Below are 19,371 nucleotides of genomic sequence, written 5' to 3'. Positions count from 1 at the left end.
AACAAAAATCGCTGTACACATGCTGCACGGAAACGCAGCGGTTTACATTCCGCAGCATGTCATTTCTTTCTGCGGATTCCGCAGCGGTTTTACAACTGCTCAAATAGAAAATCGCTGTTGTAAAACCGCATTGAAATGCGCAGAAAAAACATGGTAAATCCGCCATAAATCCGCAGCGGTTTAGCACTGCGGATTTATCAAATCCGCAGCGGAAAAATCCGCAGAGGAACAGAATACATGTGCACATACCGAAACCCTAACCCTAACCCTACCCCTACCCCTAACCCTACCCCTAACCCTACCCCTAACCCTACCCCTAACCCTACCCCTAACCCTAACCCTACCCCTAACTCTACCCCTAACCCTACCCCTAACCCTACCCCTAACCCTACCCCTAACCCTACCCCTAACCCTAACCCTAACCCTAGTTCTTACCCCAACCTTAGTGGAAAAAATATATATATTTTTTTTATTGTCCCTACCTATGGGGGTGACAAAGGGGGGGGGGTCATTTACTTTTTTTTCTTTATTTTGATCACTGAGATATAATCTATCTCAGTGATCAAAATTCACTCTGGAACGAATCTGCCGGCCGGCAGATTCGGCGGGCGCACTGCATATGCGCCCGCCATTTTGGAAGATGGCGGCGCCCAGGAAAGAAGACGGACGGTCCCCGGGAGGCCAGGTAAGTATAAGGGGGGGGGGGGAGATCAGGGCACGGGGGGGCGTCGGAGCACGGGGGGGTGGACCGGAACACGGGGGGGTGGATTGAAGCACGGAGTGGGGGATCGCTGTGCGGGCGGGTGGATCGGAGCACGGGGGGGGAATCGCTGTGCGGGGGGGGATCGCTGTGCGGGGGGGGATCGGAGTGCGGGGGGTTTGTTTGGAGCACGGGGGGTGTGATTGGAGCACGGGGGGAGCGGGCAGGAGGACGGGGGAGCGGAGCACAGGACCGAGGGGAGCAGACCGCAGATCGGAGGCTGGGGGGGCGATCGGAGGAGTGGAGTGGGGGCACATTAGTGTGTCCAGCCATGGCCGATGATATTGCAGCATCGGCCATGGCTGGATTGTAATATTTCACCATTTTTTTAGGTGAAATATTACAAATCGCTCTGATTGGCAGTTTCACTTTCAACAGCCAATCAGAGCGATCGTAGCCACGAGGGGGTGAAGCCACCCCCCCCTGGGCTAAACTACCACTCCCCCTGTCCCTGCAGATCGGGTGAAATGGGACTTAGCCCTTTCACCCGATCTGCAGGGACGCGATCTTTCCATGACGCATATGCTGCGTCATGGGTCGGAATGGCACCGACTTTCATGACGCAGCGTATGCGTCAAAGGTCGGGAAGGGGTTAATATAGGGTTTTCATTGTTTCTTGGGATTTCACCTAGCATTTCATTTTCCACCGTGAATACCGTGGAGAAGAAGGTGTTTAATATGTTAGCTTTTTCCTCGTCATCTACAACCATTCTTTCCTCACTATTTTTTAAGGGGCCTACATTTTCAGTTTTTATTCTTTTACTATTGATATAGTTGAAGAACAGTTTGGGATTAGTTTTACTTAGCAATGTGCTTCTCTGTTTCCTTTTTGGCAGCTTTAATTAGTTTTTTAGATAAAGTATTTTTCTCCCTATAGTTTTTTAGAGCTTCAATGGTGCCATCCTGCTTTAGTAGTGCAAATGCTTTCTTTTTACTGTTAATTGCCTGTCTTACTTCTTTGTTTAGCCACATTGGGTTTTTCCTATTTCTAGTCCTTTTATTCCCACAAGGTATAAACCGCTTATAGTGCCTATTTAGGGTGTTCTTAAACATTTTCCATTTATTATCTGTATTCTTATTTCTGAGGATATTGTTCCAGTCTACCAGATTAAGGGCATCTCTAAGCTGGTCAAACTTTGCCTTCCTAAAGTTCAGTGTTTTTGTGACTCCCTGACAAGTCCCCCTAGTGAAAGACAGGTGAAACTGTACAATATTGTGGTCGCTATTTCCTAGATGCCCAACCACCTGCAGATTTGTTATTCTGTCAGGTCTATTAGATAGTATTAGGTCTAAAAGTGCTGCTCCTCTGGTTGGATTCTGCACCAATTGTGAAAGATAATTTTTCTTGGTTATTAGCAGAAACCTGTTGCCTTTATGGGTTTCACAGGTTTCTGTTTCCCAGTTAATATCCGGGTAGTTAAAGTCCCCCATAACCAGGACCTCATTATGGGTTGCAGCTTCATCTATCTGCTTTAGAAGTAGACTTTCCATTGTTTCTGTTATATTTGGGGGTTTGTAACAGACCCCAATGAGAATTTTGTTACCATTTTTCCCTCCATGAATTTCGACCCATATGGACTCGACATCCTCATTCCCTTCACTAATATCCTCCATTAAAGTGGACTTTAGACAAGAATCTGTTGACAGATACCCTTTAACTTGTACATCGAGGAAGCTCCTAGAATTCTATGTACAGAAGCCTGTGAACATGTGTAATTCTGTGCCATTTACTGACTCCAGACAGGATTTTCCCTGAGATTTATATAGAGGAAATGGGAATACTTAGATGTACCCACTTTATGCCTATATCTTGAAGCCTTCAATTGAAGATACAATATATGATACGAGTAGAGATGGGCAAATTTCTTTGCATTGAATTGAATACTACTCAAATTTTACAAAAACACAAATTCTGCAGAATATACCATATATACTTGAGTATAAGCCAACCGGAGTATAAACCGAGACCCCTAATTTTGCCACAAAAAACTGGGAAAAATTATTGACTCGAGTATAAGCCTAGGGTGGAAATGCAGCAGCTACTGGTAAATGTCAAAAGTAAAAATATATACCAATAAAAGTAAAATTGATTGAGCCATCAGTAGGTTAAGTGTTTTTGAATATCCATATTGCTCCATACGGTTCATGATGGGCCCCATAAGATGCTCGATGCAAAATACGCCCCATATAATGCACCAAAAAGTTCATGATGGGCCCCATAAGATGCTCCATATTAAAATATGCTCCATATAATGCTGCACAAAAGGTAAATGATGGCCCCATAAAATGCTGCATAGAATATTATGCCCATATGATGCTGCATAAAGGCTGATGGCCCCATAAGATGCTCCATAGATTAAGCCCCATACAATGCTACACAAAGGTTGATTGCCCCATAAGATGCTCCATAGAATAATATGCCCCATATAATGCTGCACAAAGGTTGATGGCCCCATAAGATGCTCCATAGATTATGCCCCATATAATACTGCACAAAGGTTGATGGCCCCATAATATGCTCCATAGATTATGCCCCATATAATGCTGTACAAAGGTTGATTGCCCCATAAGATGGTCCATAGCATATTATGCCCCATATAATGCTGCTGCTGCGATGAAAAAAAAAATGACATACTCGCCTCTCATCGCTCAGGCCCCCAACCCTTGCGATATACACCTGTCCCAGTTCCACCGCCGCACGCCGCTGTGTCTTCCATCTCTCTGCAGTGACTGTTCACACTAAATACGTAATCGTAACCTCTGACCTGAATATCACAGCCAAAGGACGAGAAAGACAGAGCCCGGCGGTGGAACGGGGACAGGTAAATATCGCGCAATGCTCACCCACCCCGTTATACTCACCTCCTTGGCGCGGTCCCTGTTTCTCCATCATCCTGGGCCGGCAGCTTGTCCCTGTGTTCAACGGTCGCTGGTACCGCTCATTAAAGTACTGAATATGCGCTCCACCCCTATAGGAGTGGAGTCGCGTCCATATTCATTAGTTTAATGAGTGGTACCATGTGACCACTGAACACAGGAAAAGCTGCCGGCGCCCGGAGACCATCGCATTACATCAGAGAAGCAGGGACCACGCTGGGAGCAGGTGAGTATGATGTGACAGCCACCACTCCCCCTCCCCCACGACCCCCTGGGAATGACTCGAGTATAAGCTGAGAGGGGCACTTTCAGCCTAAAAAAAGGTCTGAAAATCTTGGCTTATACTTGAGTATATACTGTAATTGTAATAGCAGATGCCTGGCAAAAGTTAAAGAAAAACTTATCTCTCCAGCCTTTACGGTTCAAGTTCACCCATTGCTAAATATTAACAGAAATGCTTATTTAACCCCTTAATGACCGCCAATACGTCTTTTAACTGACCTGAGATATAAGAGAATAGCCTCCCCAAACAGGTGACAATCCAGCAGCTGTTGGCTGTACACTATAGCTGACAACTTGCTGCATCAGCCACGGTCACTGTTTGCACCATCCAAATCTGTTTAACCCCTTAGATGCTGCTGTCAATAGTGACTACATCATTATAAATGGTTAACAGAGTGTAGGGACTTCCTCTTTATCCAAATTGGTGCCCTCAGATCATGATTTTGTGGTCCTGATGTTTGCGATGGCAATTCATGACCAAATAGCGGCCTTAGAGTCTGACTGCTATAGTAATCTGTTCAGAAGTTAGAGACATTTGGGTGGTAAAAATACACATTTTCACTTCTGTCATACCACTTTGTATTAATTCCTGTAAAGCAACTGAAGGGTTAATAAACTACCTGACAGCAGTTTTCAATATGTCAGGGGGTGCTGTTTTTAAAATGACATCACGTTTGGGGGTTTCCCAATATATGAGACCCCTAGAGTCACTTCAAACATGGATAAGTCCCCAAAAAAATAAATTTAGTAAATTTCCTTGAAAAAATGAAAAAATGCTGCTACATTTTTAAACCTCCTAAAATGTTAACAAAATAAAATATCATTTTACAAATGGTGCTGATGTAAAGCCGACATGTAGAAAATGTTATTTATTAATGGTTTGCTGTGGTATGACCATCTGGATTAAAGGGATAAACATTCCAATTTCAAAAATTGAAATTTTTTTTAACATTTTTCTCAAATTTTTGATATTTTTTTATAAATAAACACAAAACATATTGACCTAAATTTACCATTATCATAAAGTATAATGTGTCATGGAAAAACAATCTCAAAATCACTGGGATTTGTTGAAGCGTTGCAGAGTTATTACCACATAAAGTGACTCTGGTCAGACTTCAAAAATTTGGCTCCGTCACTAAGGGGTTAAGCTAACATGTATATGTCTAGTATGATTGTAATATGAGCTACTTTTGCTATAAAAATGTGCATTCAGTTTAATTATTGGGGATGAAAGCCATTTTTTGGGGGTAAAAGACTCCTTTTCATCCTTCTCAGCAGCACATTGTTCTGTGCACATACTTGCTGTTGAAAACAATGCTTTTCTGTCTGCACAGGATGATCTTCTTAATGATCACTCTGTACATATGAAAGTGAGTCAGAGTCTGTTAAAATGACTGCTGATTGGCTTCTCATTGCAGATCAGCAGTTCTGTAAAGAATGCAACTGTAAAATGTAAATGCACCCTTATCAGTGAGTACTTTACATAATGACTTTTCACAGTCACAATTCATCTCTGCAGACTTCTCTCTTCTCTGGTCTTCTGCAGCCAAGCTGGAGTTAGGGGAGGCCAACTAGGCAGCTGACTAGGGCCCCTACTACTCCAGGGGCTCCTGGGCTCCAGTGGCATGCCTCTAATAGCATCACAGATGTATCATAGATGCGGTTTAAATCAATGATGGAGGAGAGGGCATTACAAGATGCTCGCTCTCCCATCATACCTCTGACGCAGTGGGTGCGATGATGTCATCGCGCACCACACTGTGTCGGGCAGTGGAGCTGCTGAGGTGAGGAGATGTGCTGCAAAGGGGAATGAGGAGAAGTGAGTGTTGTATTTATTTATAGGGGCTGTATTACATTTTATGGGGGCTGCATACATTGTATGGGGTAGCTGCATTACATTGTATGGAGGCTGCATTACATTCTATGGTGGCTGCATTATATTGCATGGGGACTGGCTTGGCTGCATGACATTGTATGGGGGCTTGCTGCATTACATTGTATGGGGGATGCATTACATTCTATGGAGGCTGCATTCAATTTTATGGGGCTGCATTACATTCTATGGGAGCTGCCTGATTTACAGTCTATGGGGCTGCATTACATTCTGTTGGGCTGGCTGCATTACATTCTATGGTGGCTTCATTACATTCCATGGGGGCTGGCCTGGCTGCATTACATTCTCTCCGGTATGGAGCTGCGTTGTATGCCTGTATGGGGCTGCATTGTACTCCTGTGTAGGGAAGTGTTGTACTCCTGTGTGGGACTGTGTTGTACTGTATGGAGAACTTTGGGGTATGTATTATACTTTATGAAAAACTATGGGGGATGCATTATACTGTATGAAGCACAATGTGGTGTGTATTATACTGTATGGAGGAATATGGAGTGTATATTATACTGTATGGAGGGCTATGGGGTATGTATCATACCATGCGCAGCACTATGGAAAGTATATTTTACTATATGGAGGACTATGGGATGCATTATACTAAACAAGCAAAATTATGCCTAGTCATTGTGTGTCACAGGGCTACCGCGACAGAGAGGTTCCAGAGAACTGCAGCACTCTGGGCCTCGTTCACACACCATGAGCAGAAGCTCTTCTCCTGAATTCTGACCTGGCTGTCTTGTGCAAGAAGGGCAGAAATTAAACCTTGTTTCTGAAGTTACTGAGAGCTTGGTCTCTCAGCTGATTTGGTTTTTGTAATCTCCGCTCCTATATAGACTCAGCTTTGACAACAACTGTTGTCAGTGATCAGTTCTGCTGCCTGCCTTGAAGTGGGAATGAGTGTGGTGTTTGGAGCTTGGAGGTTTATTTACAGAGATTGGTGTCTGCTGTTTTGGTTGCATGTTAAACCTGTTTTCCTTCCTAGTTTTTTCCTTCTCTTCCCTTCTCTGTGTTTCCTCTGTGGTTGTGTGAGCAGTTGGTGAGTTTGAGATTTTAGTTACCTTGTCTGCATACCCTGTTTAATTGTCGTATTTATACACTGGTACAGTCCACCTCCCTTGGGGGGGAGAGGGGGCCACTGATAGGGCCTGCACAGGAGACAGGGATATGCTGGCGGCTCAGGCCTCCTAACCATTATAGGTACCCTCAGATAAGGGAAAGTCAGGGCCCCATTATAGTGGCAGGGACAGGTGCGGGTCCCAGTACGCCGTCCTGCCCCTTTATCGCCGTTAACGGCGTGACATCGAGTGATTGGAATGTTTATGCTGGAACAGAAATTATTGTTCTCAGCAACACATGACCTGGTGAAAACTGCAGATGTGTTAGTGATAACATGATACTGTATGGGGATAGATTGATCTACTAGTGATTGTTCTGTCTCCATCATTCTTCCTCAGGTGTAAAGAGGTCGGCAAACAAGCGTTGAACAACTTCAATATTGTTGATTGTGCTTGTTTAACTGCCTGAACTCAGCCCATTTAAATGCAACCAAAATGTTTGTGTGATAATGCAATATGTGAGCATTTGGGGCCCCACTTGAAACTTTTGCCCAGGGCCCCACTTTGTCTAAAACCGGCCCTGTCTGCAGGACATCCTGACAAGGTGCCTTTAAAAGTAACAATGTCATTTTAACGCTCATGAATAAATATAGCCACACATGTTGTGCCCTAAATAAGCTCTCTGCTGAGTCCTTGAATAAATAATTACTCTCTGCACCAAAAAAAAATGACCCCCTGCTTTTCCTCTTATGGTATATTGCCTCTATATTATTCTCTCCTATAAATATTCTCATCACATCATCCCCCCTTACATACTATGTGAACCATGACTATCACACTTCCCCCTTGTAGAATAAAATGTTATACTGTTCTATCTTGTTCTTTATACCCATGTTTTCCTCAATTATGAACTGTGATCTCCACACTGACCTCACCCTCTTCACACTGTCCCTCCATGTTGTCACTCTCTATACTGAGTCCTCCAAGCTGCCCCTCTCCATACTGAGCATTTTATGCTGCCCCTCTTCATATGTGCTCATGCAGCCCCACTCTCCATACAAAGTCTCACATGCTGTCCTTTCTCCATTCTGAGCCCCACAGGCCGCTCTCTTTCTATTGTGAGGCCACCACGCTGCCCCCTCCATACTATTCCCCCATGCTGCCTCTTGTCTTCATACTGAGCTCCCCACATGGCCCTGCTTCCATAGTAGCCCTCCATACTGCACCTTCTCCATACTGATTCTGCAATGCTACCCTTTCTCATTAATGCTGAGACGCCCACACTCCACGCTTACCAAACTAAGATCCCATGCTAGCCCCTCTCCATACTAAGCTTACCATGCTGCCCCTCCTCCATTCTGAGTTCTCCATGCTGCCCTCTTTCCATACCAAGTTCCCCATCCTGCTCTTTTTCAAAACTGCTCCCTTGTACTATATGTAAAGAGCCTTTCTCAATATAAATGTTCATGCACACAATAAACATGATGTTAAAGAGAAGCTGTAATATCATTTGCCCCAATACTGTACAGATCATGGAATGTGCATTCCTAACATGTATCTATAAAGCTAACACCCCCAATAAATAAGTAAAAAAAATAATTTTAATTGTTATAGTTTTTTCTTACCTACCTTCTATGTATGTCCCTTGCTTCCGGTCATGTGGGTGGCACTGGATATCAGTACTATGACTCTGCTCCTGTCATAAGTCATCTCCATCATGGATTGAAGGATAGGCTGGACTGCCCTGGTTTCACTGCCCCCGCCGAGGGAATCCCATGGCTTTTTGTTGATGACCAGCTTTCAAGGCATTCATGTTGACCCTAGACATTTTATTCCATCATTTAAACTGTGAAAGGTTTAGAACTACTGGCAAGAGGCGCATGACCAAACCGATATGCATTGTCACACACAAGCCAGGGATTTACATAGAAATAGAGATGATTGCTTCCGGCATATAATTTTGTGCTACAGGCCACAAACTTGACGTTTGGCAGCCCAGCTAATCATAAGCAGAGCCTGAGGTTTCAGAGGGTAAGGAAATTTGTACAGTCCCTGTCCACAGCCATAGACTATTGACCTAGACCACAAACTGGAGTCATGCAAAGTGACCTGCTCATCTTTATATTGAAGGTATGAAAAAATGAAAGTTTTTTTTACTTATATACAGGGGCATTTAGTATTTTATACATGTTAGAGATGCACATTGTGAGGCATGTTTGGCATTGGGGCAAGTTTCCCTTTAATAGGGCCTACTGCAAATCAAGAAAAGTTAAAAGTAGGCACATCTGTATATTCTAAAGTGAAATAAAAGTCCAGAAACCAGTTCATAATGTTATAACTTTCCTTGTAATGAGTTCACGTTGCAATAAAATCCTAGTAGAAGTTGCCATGACCTCTGTACTTTGGCAAAGTATACAGCATAAAAGCATGGTTGTGAAGATAGGAAATCTTTCATTTTGCAAAGAATGAATCTTATGCTCAGTATTCTAAGTCCTTAAAATATGAAAATACCTTTTCTTTTTGTCTAGAGTAATAGTGTCATAGTTGTTTCATGAAAAAGAGCACGTATCGTTGAAATTTAATCTGTAAGCTGCAAAAAGGGTTAGCAAGAATAAAATGACGTGTATTTTGAGCAATTGAATGAAAAAAGGTGAGCTCCACTGCCATTGTGTAACCGTTTCATCAAATGCGTTCATTGATACGTGTGTTACATCCATAGATAATAAGGGACAGATGGAGAAAAGACTAATTGAAGCTTTGTAGGTTTCATATCCATCCAATTTCACTATTCATAATGTATTAATGTAAAGAACACCTATTAAAACAAAAAAAAGTGGTGAATTTTTACTGAATGAATTTTAAAAGATTTCAGTGACATGAAAAAGAAGGAATCCGATAGAACCTTTTCTTTTACGTGAAATGGTGTATTTAAACGGCAATCATGTAGCCGAGAAAACTGATAACCTTTGTTCGACTATGCAATAGAACTTATCATGCTAATTTAATCAGCTATGCATTGAGCTTATGAGGAAAAACTGAATTTCCCTCCCTTGGAAGAATGAATGTTAGTTTTTATAAGGTGCAGGATTCAGCAATGTCATTTTACAGCAAAATGATAAGAGGCGAAAAAACACTTTTGAAGGCTTAAAGCATAGGATAAAACATCTTGGTTGCGTGAAGGGCAAATTTGTGTCTCAAGGTTTCATATATTTCGTACTTAAAACTGCCTGACTTGTATTTTTTAGAGCTATAGATTGTATTATACTCCCTGACTTTGTATTAACCTTCAAACTCACTTTAGACTCTTCTCATTGCCAATTTCTTCGAAAAGATAGCCACAGGAACTAAAACGTAGGTTGCTTATTATTTTTCAACTGAAAAAACAGTACCTTTGGCTTTTCATATGATTTGTTCTTGCCCTTGGTTCACCAGGATGTTGAATTAATAAATGTCATGGCCTGAATTCTCTATACTTTTTATATAACTAAAAAATGTACTTCTTTTTTTTTATGGCCCAGTAAAATACAGCATTAGCCAGGAACTGGGTAACATACCACTGTTTGGGGGTACATACAAATTATCGTGTAATTTATCCAAGATTTTTTTAATGGAAATATGGGAGAAAAATTAATTTGGTTTTTATTCCTTTCTTTATATTTTTCACTGTTCACACTTCCTATCAAATAATCAACAGAGAGAATGATCCAGTGTGTTACAGTCTTGCACATGCAGTATGTGTACAGTTTTTATATGGATGTAATAACATTTATTTTATATTAAAAAAAATTATATTTTTGGGTACTTTTTTGCTTGACGGAGGTTTTTTTAAATTATTTTTTCTTATATTTTGTAAATGTTGTATACGCAGATTTGAGAGAATCTTTTGAAATGCGGCTTTGTCAACCTTGCAGTATTTAAATGAAAAACATTCCTACAAATGAAAGTACTGCAAAGCCTCTAATTACCTTGAAAAGGTGTGAATGATACGTTAAGGTCAAATACAGCCTTGTTAATATCAAAGTGACCTCAACAAACATGGCTATGGGTAAATGGAGGGTAACCAGTAGAACGACTCTCCTAACTCTGCCATTCTCTTCAATTAAATCTGTATTGATCTCATTTCCTCATGCACTAATCTTCACTACTGTTCTGTCATACACTATCTGTACAGCTTTTTCAGCATTTTATGGCTTTTTTTCCCTATCTTTATGGCAGCGCTGGGAGCTGTAATGTCCTCTCACTAAACAGATTCACCACAAAAATGCTGATGCATTCACTGCCTCCGCTTTTATACAGGCTGATCATTGTGGTCTGTCCTGATGAAGAAGTATGATTCCCTCGAAAAGCTTTGACAAATAAAACCGCATTCATACCGCAGCTGGTTTCCTATTGTATTTTGGAACCTCGGCAGTGCAGTTTTATATCCACTTTCATCTGTAAGCTTGCTTTTTACACAGGTTATGGTAGATCTTCCTGATTGACTGTACTATACCATGTGATCTGATAGCTACAATTCTTTATCGGGAAGCCCTAAATATAGCATATATCTCAAAGTCATCCAAAGCAGTGTATCTAAAAAACCCTTTTTTTAAGCACTGACATTCTATGATTAATTAATTTCCCTGACAACAATAGCAATGAACAGCATTAACCGTCTATGACGTATTGAGGAACGGACGGGCGGCCACATGTAATTATTTGAACTATTGCTTCATTTCATAGAAGAATAGTTAACAATATCCTTTTTTCATCCGATATCTTTCCATCTTGTTTAAATCATATACATCTTATCTGAGGTTTAACCCCTTCGCGCCAGCCGCCGTACTAGTACTGCGCTGCCGGCACTGCATAAGTGCCAGCAGCAGTACTAGTACGGCGCACCGATCACCGCGGTCTCGCGCTGAGCGCCGTGGTGATCGGGTGCGGGTGTCAGCTGTATATGACAGCTGACACCCCGCAGCAATGCCCACGATCGGCGCTATCGCCGATCGCGGGCATTTAACCCCTCTGATGCCGCTGTCAGTAGTGACAGCGGCATAGAGGGGGATCGCGCAGGGACGGGGGCTCCCTGCGCTCTCCCACCGGAGCAACGCAATGAGATCGCGTTGCTCCGGTGACCCGGAAGGAGTCCCCGGATCCAAGATGGCCGCCGGACTCCTTCCGGGTCATGAAGTGACCTGGCTAGCCGGCGCCTGCTAAGAGCAGGCGCTGGAAAGCCAGCTAAGCTGCCTGTCAGATCGTTGATCTGACAGTGTGCTATGCACAGTGTCAGATCAACGATCTGATCTAATACAGAGATGTCCCACCCTGGGACAATGTTAGAAAGTAAAAAAAAAAAATAGAATGTGTAAAAAAAAAATTTAAAAAAATCCCCAAATTAAAAAAAAAAAAACATTTCCCAATAAATACATTTATTTATGTAAAAAAAAAAAAAAACAATAAATGTACACATATTTGGTATCGCCGCGTCCGTAACGACCCGCTCTATAAAACTATCACACTAGTTAACCCCTTCAGTGAACACCGCAAAAAAAAAAAAAAAAAACAAGGCAAAAAACAACGCTTTATTATCATACAGGCGAACAAAAAGTAGAATAACACGCGATCAAAACGACGGATATAAATAACCATGGTACCGCTGAAAACGTCATCTTGTCCCGCAAAAAAAAAGCCGCCATACAGCATCATCAGCAGAAAAATAAAAAAGTTATAGCTCTCAGAATAATGCGATGCAAAAACAATTATTTTTTTATATAAAATAGTTTTTATTGTGTAAAAGCGCCAAAACATAAAAAAATTACATAAATGAGGTATCGCTGTAATCGTACTGACCCGAAGAATAAAACTGCTTTATCCATTTTACCACACGTGGAACGGTATAAACGCCCCCCCTAAAAGAAATTCAGGAATTGCTGGTTTTTGTTCATTCCGCCTCCCAAAAATCGGAATAAAAAGCGATCAAAAAATGTCATCTGCCCGAAAATGTTACCAATAAAAACATCAACTCGTCCCACAAAAAACAAGACATCATATGACTCTGTGGGCCAAAATATGGATAAATTATAGCTCTCAAAATGTGGTGATGCAAAAACTATTTTTTGCAATAAAAAGCGTCTTTTAGTGTGTGACAGCTGCCAATCATAAAAATCCGCCAAAAAAACGCTATAAAAGTAAATCAAACCCCCCTTCATCACCCCCTTAGTTAGGGAAAAATAATAAAATGTAAAAAAATGTATTTATTTCCATTTTCCCATTAGGGTTAGGGCTAGGGTTAGGGCTAGGGTTAGGGCTAGGGTTAGGGTTAGGGTTAGGGCTAGGGCTAGGGTTAGGGTTAGGGTTGGGGTTAGGGTTTCAGTTATAATTGGGGGTTTCCACTGTTTAGGCACATCAGGGGCTCTCCAAACGCGACATGGCGTCCGATCTCAATTCCAACCAATTCTGCTTTGAAAAAGTAAAACAGGGATTCTTCCCTTCCGAGTTTTCCTGTGTGCCCAAACAGTGGTTCCCCCCAACATATGGGGTATCAGCGTTCTCAGGACAAGTTGGACAACAACTTTTGGGGTCCAATTTGTCCTGTTACCCTTGGGAAAATGAAAGCATAGGGGATAAAATATCATTTTCGTGGAAAAAAATATATTTTTTATTTTCACGGCTCTGCGTTATAAACTGTAGTGAAACACTTGTTGGTTCAAAGCTCTCACAACACATCTAGATAAGTTCCTTGGGGGGTCTAGTTTCCAATATGGGGTCACTTGTGGGTAGTTTCTACTGTTTAGGTACATCAGGGGCTCTGCAAATGCAACATGACACCTGCAGTCCATTCCATCTAAGTCTGCATTTCAAACGGTGCTCCTTCCCTTCCGAGCTCTGCCATGCACTCAAACGGTGGTTCCCCCCCACATGTGGGGTATCAGCGTACTCAGGACAAATTGGACAATAACATTTGTGGTCCACTATCTCCTGTTACCCTTGGGAGAAAAAAAAATTGCGGGCTAAAACATCATTTTGTGGAAAGAAAAAATGATTTTTTAATTTTCACAATGCTACATTCTAAACTTTAGTGAAACAATTGGGGGTTAAAAGTGCTCACCACACATCTAGATAAGTTCCTTAGGGGGTCTTCTTTCCAAAATGGGGTCACTTGTGGGGGGTTTCCACTGTTAAGGCACTTCAGGGGCTCTCCAAATGTGACATGGCGTCCGATCTCAATTCCAGGCAATTTTGCATTGAAAAGTCAAATGGCGCTCCTTCCCTTCCGAGCTCTGCCATGCGCTCAAACAGTGGTTTATCCCTATATATGAAGTATCGACGTACTCAGGACAAATTGCAAAACAACTTTTGGGGACCAATTTATCCTTTTACCCTTGGGAAAATAAAAAATTTGGGGCAAAAAATCATTTTTTGTGAAAATTAAATATAATTTTTTTTTTACGGCTCTACATTATAAACTTCTGTGAAGCACTTGGAGGTTCAAAGTGCTCACCACACATCTAGATTAGCTCCTTAGGGGGTCTACTTTCCAAAATGGTGTCACTTGTGGGGGTTTCCACTGTTTAGGCACATCAGGGGCTCTCCAATCGTGACATGGGCTCCGATCTCAATTCCAGCAAATCTCGCATTGAAAAGTCAAATGGCGCTCCTTCCCTTCCGAGCTCTGCCATGTGCCCAAACAGTGGTTTACCCCCACATATGGGGTATCAGCGTACTCAGGACAAATTGTACAACGTCTTTTGTGGTCCAATTTCTCCTGTTACCCTTGGTAAAATGAAACAAATTGGACCTGAAGTAAAAATTTTGTGAAAAAAAAGTTAAATGTTCAATTTATTTAAACATTCAAAAAATTCCTGTGAAGCACCTGAAGGGTTAATAAACTTTTTGAATGTGGTTTTGAGTACCTTGAGGGGTGCAGTTTTTAGAATGGTGTCACTTTTGGGCATTTTCTGTCATATAGACCCCTCAAAGTCACTTCAAGTGTGAGGTGGTCCGTAAAAAAATGGTTTTGTAAATTTTGTTGCAAAAATGAGAAATCGCTGGTCAACTTTTAACCCTTATAACGTCCTAACAAAAAAAAATTATGTTTCCAAAATTGTGCTGATGTAAAGCAGACATGTGGGAAATGTTGTTTATTAACTATATTATGTGATATAACTCTCTAATTTAAGGGCATAAAAACTAAGAGTTTGAAAATTGCTAAATTTTCATAATTTCCGACAAATTTTTGTTTTTTTCACAAATAAATGCAAGTCGTATCGAAGAAGTTTTACCACTATCATGAAGTACAATATGTCACGAGAAAACAGTGTCAGAATCACCAGGATCCGTTGAAGCGTTTCAGAGTTATGACCTCATAAAGTGACAGTGGTCAGAATTGTAAAAATTGGCCCTGTCACTTAGGTGAAAACAGGCTTTGGGGTGAAGGGGTTAATTATTCCTTAATAACCTAGGGCATTATAAGGCTACATAGGGACAGCCCACGATGAGCGGGGGTGCTCTTTATCATTGATATTAGGGTGCCAACCTCTGCGGTTAAGTGGATATATTAAGATGGGAAAACAATATAAGGTGTAATAGTGTCGCTTGGTGATATCAGGATTCTTATTTACCGGTTGTAGAATTAATGTTTGTTTGTTTATTGCTCCATTTTAACGCATGCCTAATAAAATTGTTTTTTTTTTAATGATACACTATACTGCATTATAGGGAAGACCACCTGAACACACCAGAAGTTATATGAGCCTTCTCTGACCGATGCAATCTTTTACAAAATGCAATATGGCAGTGGCCACTTTTGGGTATTTGTGTGAAGTGAATTGAAAATGAGAAGTCGTAGAGTTCAGCACATTGCTTAAATTTTATCAAAATTAAATTGTATTGAATCAATTTTCTCATATCTATGTAAAGTCTAAATACTATTTGCATGGTTTGTCCCTTAAGAGATCATGAAAGATTTCTAAGTAACAATTTATTTCTGTATTGTGCCTTTTTCCACTGTAACTGGGGCATCCGTTGAAGCCCAAGCTACAGGAGAAAACACCCCCATTCTGTGTCACACGTCACTGACAGAGCCCATTTGGGCTGTACAACTGCTGAAGGTATAAGCCCAGGACCAAGCGCTGTAAATTTATGAAAATTAGTTATTGCAAGGTTACGTTTATTTACTTTGTATTTTTCTGCTCATAGAAATAAACATTTAGATTTCCCAGAGAAAATCAGCACAATATGTTTCATTAAATAATATTATGTAAACAACATTTGCAATCTATCTATCTATCTATCTATCTATCTATCTATCTATCTATCTATCTATCTATCTATCTATCCAAAAATGAAGGCAGCACTCCAAAAATAGAAAATAAGAAAAATGTAATAGCCAATGTTTCGGTCTAATTGAGGACCTTTCTCAAGCCAATTGGACAGAAATATTGCCATCACCATGGGATATTAAATTGTTCTTATTTTCTATTTTGGGATTGCTGCCTTCATTTGTGTATGTATTTTGGAGGATTGGGTTATTCCTAGGAAGCTTTGCACCCCTGCCCCCCACCCCCTTTTTTTTTGCTGGTGTTGCCTTATTTTTTTATCTATCTATCTATCTATCTATCTATCTATCTATCTATCTATCTATCTATCTATCTATCTATCTATCTATCTATCTATCACTTATTTTATCTCTTTTTATCATAAAGTCTATGCTGGACTTTCAGACACTGTATCTCATAAGCAACTATAAACATGTTTAGGGTAATAAGAATTTATGAGTTACTCAAGAAAGTGAATTTTCACCGATAGATTTATGTTAACTCATACAGTGATGTTTAAACTTTAAAATTAGTTCTGTCAATGTAACCTCAATTTGAGTGTCTTGCCCAAGGCGATTTCCAGTTCCTCTTCCCCTGGTTTCCAAAACTTCTCTTCAGAAATGAGGTCTTTTTTTAGATTATACTTTGGGCCCCAATAAGAGATCATTTTTATGTCATGTTTGCTAAAGAATGACAACAACTCTAGCTGTAGGCAAATAAAGTATCTGCCCTCAAGCCAATTTCATCTCCTGCCTGAATGATGCTATTAGGGAAATGGCATGTATCTGGTAAATTGAGTCAATTTTCTCATACTGTAGATCACCATTAATAATTGTTGCATATTTTTCAGTTTTTAGTACAGTTTTTATGCTAATAAGGTGTATGCATACACAGAGGAAGAAATAGAGATAGATATATTCTAAGGGTAGAAACGCTGTGATGAACTTGCACTCTATCCTAGTGGAAAAAAAATTCACTCTTGCAGAGTATTTTAAGTCCTTGTCTACTTTTTCACATGTTTGATTAATAATGGTGAACTATTCCTGGAAAAAAATGTTGAAAAGTACCTGTATATTTGAAAATAAATTAGAATGTGCCACTACCAGCTACAGTGAGAGAAATAAGTATTTGATCCCTTGCTGATTTTGTAAGTTTGCCCAATGACAAAGACATGAACAGTCTATAATTTTACGGGTAGGTTAATTTTAACATTGAGAGATAGAATATCAAAAATAAAATCCAGAAAATCACATTGTATAAATTATATAAATTTATTTGCATTTTGCAGTGAGAAATAAGTATTTGAACCCTCGTACAAACAAGACTTAATATTTGGTGGCAAAACCCTTGTTGGCAAGCACAGCAGTCAGACCTTTTTTGTAGTTGATGATGAGGTTTGCACACATATCAGGAGAAATTTTGGTCCACTCCTCTTTGCAGATCATCTCTAAATCATTAAGATTTTGAGGCTGTCAGTTGGCAACTCGGAGCTTTAACTCCCTCCACAACTTTTCTATGGGATTAAGGTCTGGAGACTGGCTAGGTCACTCCCTGACCTTAATGTGCTTCTTTTGGACCCACTCCTTTGTTACCCTGCGTGTATGTTTGGGGTTATTGTCTTGTTGGAAGACCCAGCCACAACCCATTTTTAATGTCCTGGCGGAGGGAAGGAAGTTGTCACGCAAGATTTTACAGTACATGGCTCAATCCATTCTCCCTTGATGGGTTAAGTAGCTCTGTGCCCTTAGCAGAGAAACACCAAAAAACATAATGTTTCCTCCTCCATGCTTGACAGTGGGGACTGTGTTCTTTGGGTCATAAGCAGTATTTCTCTTTCTCCAAACATGGCTAGTTGAGTTAATGCCAAAGAGCTCAATTTTTTTCTCATGTGACCACAGCACCTTCTCCCATTCACTCAGAGAATCATCTACATGTTCATTTGCAACCTTTATACATGCCTGCACATGTGCTTTCTTTAGCAGGGGGACCTTGCGTGCTCTTCAGCATTTTAAACCTTTACAGTATAATGTGTTACCAATGGTTTTATTGGTGACTGTTTTCACAGCTGCCTTGAAATCATAAACAAGTTCCCCCTGTGTAGTTTTAGGCTGATCTCTCATCTTCCTCAGGATCAAGGATGCCCCACGAGGTGAGAGTTTGCATGGTGCCCCAGATCGATGTTGTTTGACAGTCATTTTGTATTTCTTCCATTTTCTTACTATTGCACCAACAGTTGTCTCCTCACTCAGCGTCTTACTTATGGTTTTGTAGCCCATTACAGCTTTGTGCAGGTCTATAATCTTGTCCCTGACATCCTTATAAAGCTTTTGGTCTTGCCCATGTTCTTGAGGTTAGAGTGTGACTGATTGAGTCTGTGGACAGGAGTCTTTTATAAAGGTGATTATGTATGACAGCTGCTTTTAATACATGTAACAAGTTGATTAGGAGCATCTAACTGGTCTGTAGGAGCCAGAACTCTTAATGATTGGTAGGGAATCAAATGCTTATTTCCCACTGCAAAATGCAAATAAATTGATATAATGTATATAATGTGATTTTCTGGATTTTGTTTTTGATATTCTATCTCTTAATATTAAAATTAACCTACCCATAAAATTATTGACTGTCCATGTCTTTGTCAGTGGGCAAGCTTACAAAATCAGCAAAGGATCAAATACTTAATTCCCCCACTGTATCATATACACAGAATAAGTAATTTATGTCTGCTTGCTAGGGTCCAAACCCTGGGCTAGTCATTTTTCTGCAGACTAGGGATCTCAAAATTCCTTCATTGAATAGCATGGTAATGTACATAAATTACTACTAATCTATTCATTTCTACACTATTGATGTAAATAGGCCTTCATTATACCTTAAAAGGAAAGCACTAAGTCCACCATCAACCAGGCAACTTGATGAACCCTGTTCTCATTATAAATGCAGGGCTCACCATCCCTTATTATAATAGTTTTTAATGGGAACACATCTTTAATGTATGGTCAGGACCATGCTTGCCACAGCATGCAAATAAAATTATCACATCATCACATGCTTCATCATTTGCCATAAATGAGATCATATTTACAAAATATTGCTTCTAATGGAAAATGTAAAACAAAAGTTCACCCTGGAACTGAAAAGTGACTATACATTTCTTATTTTTAGTCTCCCTGCCTGGTACCCTCTATTTGTCTCCCACAGCCC

General features: G+C 40.6%; 1 protein-coding gene across 1 annotated transcript in view; it reads left to right on the top strand.

Moving 5' to 3' along the window:
* Positions 1–19,371, top strand: part of LOC138674484 (dynein axonemal heavy chain 3-like) — a 3,367,401-nt gene that overhangs the window by 1,875,648 nt on the left and 1,472,382 nt on the right. The gene's annotated exons all lie outside the window — the stretch shown is intronic.

The sequence above is a fragment of the Ranitomeya imitator genome, chromosome 4, assembly GCF_032444005.1.
Source record: "Ranitomeya imitator isolate aRanImi1 chromosome 4, aRanImi1.pri, whole genome shotgun sequence".
NCBI classification, from domain to species: domain Eukaryota; kingdom Metazoa; phylum Chordata; class Amphibia; order Anura; family Dendrobatidae; genus Ranitomeya; species Ranitomeya imitator.
The sequence above is the reverse complement of the archived record's forward strand: the minus strand, read 5'-3'. Positions and strand labels throughout refer to the sequence as shown.